The sequence below is a fragment of the Amia ocellicauda genome, chromosome 12 (genome assembly GCF_036373705.1).
Source record: "Amia ocellicauda isolate fAmiCal2 chromosome 12, fAmiCal2.hap1, whole genome shotgun sequence".
Classification (NCBI taxonomy): Eukaryota; Metazoa; Chordata; class Actinopteri; order Amiiformes; family Amiidae; genus Amia; species Amia ocellicauda.
Window position 1 is genome coordinate 70661 of NC_089861.1, and position 10878 is coordinate 81538.

The following is a 10878-nucleotide window of genomic DNA, read 5'->3' on the forward strand; positions in this document are numbered from 1 at the left end:
AGCCTAACCCCGGGGTTACAGTCCTTATTAAGCCTAGATTCTCTGGGTTTTACTAGATTACAGGCTGGGTTAACCGCTACAGAAACGCAACTCCTGATTCCAAGATCTGAAGCCGATTGTCTTACCCACTTCAATCCACGCAGCAGCGACAGACAGAGTTCTGCTCTGATCCGTATAATCCCGTGTTCTTGTTCGTATGAAGTGTGAAATGTAATTAACATGTCGGTATGATTAAGATCACGCCGTGGTGCCGAGCCGGCTCTGTGACGTGCTGAACCGCCGGCAGTTTCCTGCGATTCGCTGTCCTGGTCCTGATCCGCCTGCGAGGTGCGCAGCTCGGAGCCCTGCTCGTGTCCTGGCCGGGTCCTGCGCTCTGTCAGAGCAGACTCCTGAAAGCTGTTCTACGATCACCAATTCAGCAGCAGTGGACATCTGATTGAAATTAATTGTATTTTGGAGGGAGGGTTCCATTGCTGTACTGCAGACGACGAAGGACCGGTGCTGACGGTGTGACGGGGGAGCCGGCCCTGGTACTCCTCACATTGACCAGTCAGACTGGATGACCTTCAACCCCCGACAAGCCGTACCCACGACCGGCTGGCAGCTCCGAGCCTCGTCCCGGGTCCCTGTGGGAGAGCAGCCTGCTGGTCTGTCTACACGGGACACGTGTCGGGATGAGAAGCCTTTAAATGGGGCACTCGACCCTGCAGGCCGTGTTCATAGAGACAGTAATGCATTCATACGTGCAGATAGGGATATATAGTCTTCAGTCATACATGGTAGAAGAAAAGCTTCAGCGAAATGGCAGACCACGGTGACTGACTCTGCAGAGAAGTGGTTCAGTGCGTCTGGACTGATTAGCACCAACGGGTATGGTGATTGCAGTTGCATTTTGCATCCTACAACCTTTACACCTTCGTTCTGCTCGGACTCTGGCCAAAAGGCCTCTCCTCTCCTCGGGGGCAGCGTATTGGAAATATGGAAAATCACCAGACAGATACTTCCTGTGTCTAAGTTCATAATTGTTTTGCCATTGGCTTGTGTTCACCTGCTCGCTCCAGTGGAAGAGGACTGTCCTCGCCCTCTGTATTACAGCCTTCAGATGGGTGACAAAACTGCTTGTAACCAGGAAATCATGAGACTGAGAAGATCAAGACTTCGACCTTGAAGACCTTCTGAACACACGAGAATGTCTGGAGTCTGCAGACACTTCCAGTTGGCTCCCTGGCTCTTCTGAGCTCCTCTCTGCACTTTTCTGAAAGACTGGGGGCTGTGGTGATTTGACCTTTGAACTTTTACCTTGAACTTAATTTGAACTCAAGGCCCCTCCCCACAGGGCGTGTTCTGGGGGACTCGTTAATGTATATACGGGTGGCTGTCATTGGGGGTAGAAGCGGTGGGGCTGTGGGTGGTTTAAGAGTAACAAGTAGCTTTCTGCGACACGCTGTATTAGGAGCGTCCAAAGACCCCAGATCTCAAACATCCAAGTATAAAATGTTGAAATAAGTAATTTTTAAATGCTTTAACTTAGAAAATCTGAATATATAAATAATGAAAAATCTGAATAAATAAATCAAAAAATGATAATAAAAAAAAGATTTTTTTTTATATAAGTATTGTTTTCACACAGAGCTACTTCGTAATGTCTAATAATGAGAAATGTCTTGACATCGCGACTATTTTAGGGGTTTTCTAAAGTGTGTAAAAGACAATCTCCAGATACCCTGAACATAGATGAATTAAAATAAATAGAGATGCAGAAAATGTCAACAAGTCAAATCTAAATAATCAATATAATCTACTACTATACAATAAAATGAGTTTCCAGAGTTACAGACAATAGCGAACAAAGTATTTAAAGAAAAGCTTTGTGTAAGATGAAGTGTGTGTGTGAAAGAGAGAGAGTCTAAGGCAGCGATGGTGAACCTTTTTTGTGCCCAAAGTCTGGTTTGTATACTTTGCAAGTGCCAAAGGGTGCCAATAATAAATTAGGGATATAAAAGTTTATACAGGGGCTAAACGTATTTTTTTTTTTTTAACCAATATTTATAGTAATTTTTTGTTGTAATTAAGGTATTAAGCAAACATGCCAACAAAACAAACCGCAATACAAAAAAATCGAAAAAGTATGGACAGAGAGGACAGTCCCACAGATTTCCCCCATTGCCCTGCCGTTACATACAAGAAGTAGAAGGTTGTTGATTTGGCTGCATTAGTAACCCTTCATATTGTTTTGTGTTTTGTTTGCACTCAATCATTAGAAATGCACCTTCGTTTTTTCATTGTATATTTATTTAATATCTACTGCTTTTACATTGTGTAAAATAACTAAAACGTATAGATTAATATACATTGTGTGGCACTTATGTTTGAAGAAACATTATATTAGACAGTAGTATCAATTTACCGTCAGTACGAATGTGCACAAATGTACTCTACAAATCAAGGCATCCTTTATTTATTTTTGAGAATTTACAGATTTCTTTTGCCAACTTTATGAAGTTTTTAAATTGTCGGAGTGTTAAATATGAATGATTGTGGCCATTTCCATTTGATACAGGAGATACTGGTTAACAATATGCTTCGCCCCCCCACCCCCGTGTTGAACAGACACGTCCATTGCTGACACAATTAATCACAACAGGACAGACTTACAGTTTGTCCTCTTCCTCCTGCTGCCAAAGTGCCGCACAGCAGCATAAACACTCATCATAACTAACATCTTGTCCTTGAAGTGCAGATTGTTGCAGTTCTGCAGTTCTCCACCAATGGGAGCGGAGGATTCTGCAGTTCTGCGCATAACTGTGAAAATCTGTGCACAGGAACCCGACCTATTACTTGAGGGCAGTGCCGTCACTGCCAAATATACTGACTGGTTTTCTAAATTGCCAATCAGTTTAGACAACTGAGGGGCGGGCTGGCAAAAAACTATTAAAAAAAAACGCATACGGTCGCTCGCTTGGCATGCCACTCTGGGCACGGTGCCACAGTCTCGCCATCCCTGCTATAAGGGTTTGATTTAAGTTTGGTTTACATGACTGGAGATCACTGCCCCAGGTCGATTTAGTTTTTTTGCAGATCTTTTATGTTAATGAGTTTCAGCCCTTCATCCACTTTGCACAGCTTTTGACAAGATAGCAATTTGTACTTACAGAGATAATGAATGCTCTAAAAGGTCTTGAATATCCTGAATAAATACGAAATTTAAAAGCAATGGAATAAATATCATTGCGTCAAGTCAAATATCCTATATAATCTCAGTAAATACTACTACTACTCAATACAATTTAATTCCCTGCATGCAGGAAATAGCAAACATGTTATTTAAAGAAATGTAAAGAGTTTAAACATTTGTATGTGTACATATTCTGCTAAGAGTTTATTTTTTACAAATGTTTATCTTTCTTTCAGTTTTCATGCAGCAGAATGTGGAGCAGTCTCAACATCTCAGGTCTTTACAGATCCTAGTGAGTTTCAGCCCTTCCCCCCTTGCACAGCTTTTTTACTAGATAGCATAGTTTACTCACAGAGATAAAGAATGATAAGTCAGTATAAAGGGTCTTAACTTCAAAAGAATTAAAATAAATGTAATAATCTGTGTGTGTGTATTCACACCATCATGTGATTTAACTTCAGAATTCCTTAAATATAAAAATCATAGAATATGCATGTTATATAAGAATCATACAATATATATGTAGAAACTGGGAAATTTAAAAAAATCTCATTAAAAGCAGCATTTGTTATTATTATTATTATTATTATTATTATTATTATTATTACTATTACTATTACTATTACTATTATTATTATTATTATTATTATTATTATTATTATAATTTTAATTTCTTGGCGGACGCCCTTATCCAGGGCGACTTACAATATAAGTGCAATACAAAGTGCAAGAATACAGTTCAGTACAAGGCATCAACATTACAAATTCAGATTTATATTATACAAAGCAATTCAAAACATAATACATTTTACAACTTCCAATTTACACAGGCAAGTACAGTAAGTGAGATCATACATCCTGGACGGTAAAAGCTAAATGCTGTCAAGATGTAGGGTCACAGTCAAGGGCTACGGGAAAGGGAGCAAGGAGGAAACAATCAATAACACAAGTATTAGTAACGCAAGAAGCATGGTAAAATGCTATGAAGTGCTATCTAACAGGGATTAAAAGGACTAATATTACAAGTACTGTCTGAAAAGATGCGTCTTGAGTAAGCGCTGGAAGGAGGTGGTGATGTGGTGGGTGTAGGAGAGCGCAGGATCGAGGGTCACTCCTAGATTTTTAGCGGAAGAAGAAGAAGGAGAGAGTGTGGTTGATTCCAAGGGGATCGAGATGGGGAGGTCAGCAGAAGGTGAGGAAGAGTGGGGGGAAAAACAGGAGATCCGATTTGGAGAGGTTGAGCTTGAGGTGGTGTGAGTGTATCCAGGTGGAGATGGCAGACAAACAGGAAGAGATGCGAGAGGGTCAGAAGAGGGTAAAGCCAGGAAGATCTGGGAATCATCAGTGTAGAAGTGGTAGGAGAAACCATGGGATGCGATGAGGGGGCCCAGGGAGCGAGTGTAGAGAGAGAACAGGAGGGGGCCCAGGATGGAGCCTTGGGGTACGCAAATGAGGAGAGGCTGGGGGGTGGATGAGGAACCTCGCCATGTCACTTGGTAGGTCTGGTTGCTGAGGTAGGAGAACCAGGTAGTTCTGAGGAGAGGTGGCATCAAGGGTTGGTTTTTTGAGCAGTGGGATGACAGCAGCTTGTTTAAATGCAGAGGGGAAACAGACAGAGAGGAGGGAGGAGATGAAGGGGAGAAGATCAGGAACAGTCGCTTGGAGGAGGCGAGAAGGGAGAGGGTCCAGGGTGCAGGTTTGTGACCTGCGAGGAGAGAGGAAAGTCTGAGAGAATGAAGGAAAGCAAACTTGGTTGGTGGGAGGTTTGGGTGTGATGGGAGAGGAGGGGGGACTGTTGAAGTGCTTGTGGATGTCTGTGATCTTGGAGGAGAAGAGGGAGGCAAAACCATCAGCAGTTTATAATAATATTAGTGTAGAACTGTCTCGGAAATAAGTGGAGAAGTCGTGGAGATAAAGCAAATAGAACTTTAATCAAGCCGGCTCGGAAGCCCCACGTCAGGAATAATTCCTTCAGTGAGACTTAATGTTTACAAACATGAGTGCAGCTTTATAGGAAAATGACAGAACATCTTATGGCCGTTCATCCAATCAGAAGATACAGGTCCGGGTCCGTTTTCGATCTGTCCTCCCGTGAAGAGGTGATGGATCCAAAGCAGATGTCTGTCTTTGATGTGCACTAGGAAGATGCGATCCCACGGTCGTCATTTACCTAGTGTCAATCGCCCATTAACAGAAACAATTCCTGCCTATCTGGAGAAACGATTAAGTCATAAACAAATTCACAGCAGACATCTGTAGGCTATTTCAGCACTGTGTAATCTTTCATTACTGACAGGAGTTTCTAACAAATCAACCTTGTTGACCCTTTACTTGTCCTGCTAAATCTAATCTGCTCAGTCTGTATACAAAACTACTTCTAATGCTAGTTTTAATATAAAACATTATATAATAATCACAAAAACACTTTCTTCAACTTCCTATACAGAGTCTTCAATTAGTAACAAACATCAAATTATTTGAAATAAATATCTAATGTAATCCATTCATGCAATAAGATTAAGTAAATGCACTCAATATGATTTAAGCACAAACCTATGTGTGTATGTATATTTATATAATTTACACATTAGAATGGCTTGGGGGTGCAGTCTGAAGACCTTAATGGTCTTGGTTGTATTGACAGTAAGAAGTTTGAACAGCCTTCAGTACAGCTAATTAGAAACATTCTTACAGACATAGAGAATGAAAACACAATTTTAATAATTTCGCCCCCTCAACAGTAACTAAATGAAACTAAATCATACCAATTTAAAAATACAGAATATTAAATAAAATTATCACAGCAGTCTTTGTTAGATAACTCTCAAAGGTCAAACACAAGTAGTAACTTTCTTACAGAAATAAAGAATGAACCCCATGATGTTCAGAAAAAATCTATTAAAAAATACTAAAGTAACTTCAGACATTAAATATGTATAAATACATAAATATATGTCTATTCAACCAGCAGATTTAAGCAGATTTATACTTTTTCTAGATAAATAATCTCCAGTCTCAGCATCTCGGGGAGTGAGACCTACCCAGCAGCACACAGACACAGAATACAGACAGAGGCAATAAGGAGCAGCAGCCTTAAAGATAGATAGATAGATAAGCACAAAGGGAGACACAGTCACACTAGAGTCGCACCGGATCATGTGTGAATCAAGCAGGTGTGAGGAGTGAGGGAGACATGGAAAGATACAGATTTTTACAGGAGCAGTTTTTAAAATAAATAAATAAACGTAAGAGGGACAAGGCTGAGTCATACGTATAAAACTGACAGTCAAATATTTCATTGTTTTATTAAGAATTTATCTTTCAACTTACAATTTTTTTTTTACTTCAACAAAACAGTTTACACAGTCATTTCAAAAGACCAGAGTCATGAGGGCCTGACTCGATCACACTGCAGTGGAGGGGCTTCAGAAGCAGCACGTCCTGCTCTCAGCACCACGGGGGGGGGGTTTGCAGGGAGCGGCACACTTGCTCCCTACTCCCTTCGACAAGTGTACACTTTGCGTGACGTTGTGCTGACGTCACAGAGTGTGCACTAGAGTGAGGAGGGTGGTAGGGTGAAGCTAAAAGCGCTCAATGGGACACACTTCAGCGTCGGCATTGTCTGAAAAAGTACCTACGCAGTCTTTTCTTGTATTTGTATTTAATTGAAATAGTAATAATAATAATAATAATTTTTGAAATACACTTCGTTAATATCACCTCCTAGTTTTATAGTATACTACTTCAGTAATTAATTAAATGATAGTTTCCAAAACATTTTTTGGTTTAACTTTCTAATCGTATATTTAAATCATGATTATATAATCATTTTATTTTATCTATCTATGTATTATTTCCTTCATACATAATTTAACAATTTCTACAACTGTCTAGCTAACATTACATGTATATACACCCGCCGCTGCTATATTTTCCCAGTTGACTTGTCTCTGCCTTTAACGCAGAGAGTTCTGGGACTTCAGCACTAAAACACTTCCGCATAAGTGTGCGCTTTTGTACACTTCGTCGAAGGGAGCATTGAAGGGCACAAACGGCTCGATTAAACTCCCTTCACTCGTTCCCTAAGGGTTTGGGACAGTGCTTAAGATACTTCCGCCCCACAAGGGAAGGGAACGAGGGACCAAGGGTGCGATTTGGGAGGCAGCCCAGACCCCCCTAATGACTGAAATTTTATCACCAGAAATCCTGTACAAATCCACCGGTCAGGCACTTCTACCTTGTAACGCAATTCAGTAACATCTCTAAATTATATTCTGTATACATTCTATGAAGTTCTTATCTGGGTGCCTGACTTTAAGTCTTCCTTTTTAATGGTTTTACACCATTTTTGCAAATAAGTGACTCTTGTAGTACAAGTGTGAGAAACACTTCTGATTTTCCATTTCTTCAAAAGACCATTTTCGAACCTTCAAATAAAGAGTTAGAAATGTCTTTGTTAATCATGCGCAGTAAACAGAAACGGGTGATATTGTACAGATATGTGAGACACCAGCTGTATTTCACTTCAAATGTTTAGTTTTGCAAACTGCTTTAGAAGACTCATTGTCTATATCTAAATAATGTACAATTGTGTTGAAACATGCACAGTGAACTGAAATAGGGCCTGTTAGCACATAAGCTACAACGGCCTTTACGAGTCATCTAGGGTTTAAAACTGCATCGCAGATTCTCATTCACCCTGTCGATAGTTTACTGATTATCTTTAAAACGTGAGCAGAAATGGGACCAGTGCAGTTCAGATTAATTTTCTATACATTGGGCTGATGTAGCATCATCTCATTCCTCTCCACATTGTGTATGTTATTAACAATAAATAGAAGCATTTCATAAAATAGATGCATCTCATTTGTATTAATAATAATAAGTTCTTATCGTGTTGTCACACAATAAGGCATAGTTAAAAAGACAAAAGTTAAGCACAACAACCTGTTTCCAGCTTGACTTGTCCCTGTATTCAAACGAAATAAGTATAGTTTTATTTACCTCATTGTCTCTTCACATTCTCAGTTATCCAAAGTTTTGCTAAAAAGGTCGTAATCTGATCGCGCTGTGTTGAGTTCAGGATGGAGGCCAGCTCTGATCTCCATGACACAGATCCTTAAGAGAAGACAAGTATTTTCTGTTTTGTATTTGTAATTAATTTAGAACAATTTGCAGATTATATTTTTCACTTTGACATCATGGCCATTTCCTGTGTTGATCAGTGGCAGACCAAAGTGTGGAAAGACACTTTAGAACAGTTAATAAAAAACACATCAAAGAATTTCATGTTAAAAGTGAACTTTTTAAAAAGATGTTTAGCAAACTTCAATTACACTTGAACTTTGGCTCAGCAATCAGTGTTGACCAAAAAACCACCAAATCCAAGGTAGCAACAATTCATTCATTGGGTGTCGCTGAATTGGGAGCTAAACGCAAAAAAACCTGTGAAGGGGCAAGCTTCATAACGAAGCTTTCCTGAAGCCACAGGCAGTGGCAGAATAGGCTTCCTGCAATTGTGCGCCCTGGACTGACTGCTGACATGCAGAGCAAGCCTCTCACTGCTGGTGTGTTTCAGTTTAAATATATACAATACAGCCTGAAGAGCCGGTATAATGTTTTATATAAACTGTATAATGTTCTTTATTAATAATAGTATGCAGACCGAGCAAACCGGGATCGGACCTCTCCCAGTACATCAAAGGAAGCCATCTTGTTTCAGCATCCCACACCTTACCCCAGGAAGACAACCGCAAACATCCAGACACCTGACCTTGAGGTAACACTTCTTGGGAACATGTGACTGACCCTGCCCACAGGACCACATTTCATGCTTCCTATAAAAGCTGTAAATATCTTGCTGTTCAGAGAGACTCCATGTCGGCGCCTTCCAGGCTGGACATGTTAAATAAATACATTATCCTCTGTGCTTCATACTTCAATTATTTACTGGGTTCTTCACAGTCAATAAATAGATCACAAGACTGGTAAACATGAAAATGCTCTTCATCAGAAATAGTTTGTCCATCATTCCTCTAAATCATTAGTTACTGGTTACCTTGAACACGTGGAAACTTTGACTAATTAAGCAACAAAATTGAGCCAATTAAGCAATAAGTGATTTGGATAAAGCAAAACCCAGACAGCACTGTGAATCCTGAGCACCAGGGTTCCCCCGCTAGAGAGATGAGTGAAATACTCCAGGAACGAGATGCGGTTCAATCAAGAGGGCTTGATTACGAGTGGCTGCAAGGAGATCGATCATAACAACCTCTGGCCGGCAGAACGAGAGGAGAGGAGCACACGCTGTCTGCCTGACAGCTCCAAGGGAGTGTGTGCTCAACCACGAGCATGTAGGAGTGACGTCACATTAGTGGGGCTCAGCCCAAAACTGCCAGCTTATACTGGTTCTTATCAAACCCTGTTCTTCTGAATTTGCAGTGGCACAGTTACCTTGATTACAGACACACAGGACAGCCCCCCATTTATCAGGTACCTCATGGTGTGTTTACAGGTGTACAGTATTGCAGTGCAGTGGATACTGGCCTGTGCTGAGAGACGCAGGAGGCGTCTGCCGGGCAGGGACCCTGCAGGACACACACCTGGCATAGCACACCTGATCCTGGCTCACACTGGGGATTCCTGCCTTATAGGGGAGCATCAACATTATGATCTCTTCATTTTCCAGGCCATGGAGATGTTTGCGAGGGTTGAGGTATTCATTCAGTAGCAAAGGCAGCTTGTGCAGGTGTAGTGTGTCTGATATTTATGCTTATTGATGCTAGACGCCCGTTTCCTCTTTGGATCCTATTACATTTCACCAATAACGCTTTGCTTGAAGTGCATGCCAGTTCAGCTCGGGGCCAGTATCTGCAACTATGTGCAACACTGTGGTAACAGGAGCTGCGGATATGTGCTTCCTGCATGGGCAGGACCCTTCAGGAACAAGGCTCTGTTGTCCTGGCCTGAGCAGATGAACATTAAAGCTGCTCTGCCATTGAGAGACTGACAGGTAGTCTTTGTCCCCTCAGAGGAACCACTCAGCTGGGACACATGATCCCAGATCTACATTTTACATGAGCACTTCTCAGTCTATACAGAATCTGCTCTTGTTTGTGTGTTAACAATTTCACCTCACATTTAAATTAAAGTATTATCTTTTATTCATTTCTGACAGAATCACAACAAAAGCTATCTTTCATCCTCCTGCTGTGAACTGGTTTTATTTGAGTATGCTCTATTCATTGATCAATCTATGTATTTATAATGAGTAAAGGGATCCATTCCTCTGTCAGAGGTGTGGGAAGGGCAGCGATGTGTGGGGATGCGAATGAATTGGTCACGGATCCATTGATGACTCTGGGACTCTGGGATGTGAAGCCCTTATCTGTGTGAACAGCAAGGAGCTGCTCCGTGCCCCAGCGCTGTGCAGAGTCACAGCTGCAGCTCTGGTCCTGCGCAGATCTGCTCAGGATGAGATAAGGATGTGGACAGACCCATCCATACCAGCTCAGCCTGGAAGACAAAGGGTTTCCTGTCCATGCCAGGGAGAAGGACTCGTTCCTGACCAGCACAGAGTGATGAGAGAAGCAGAAGAGACAGATGAGAACATATGTCCTAAAATACACTGGCTGGTTTGTTCCATAATATAAATGGATAGATTATTTTTGATGCACTGCTGTTCAATTATTGGATTCAGAATA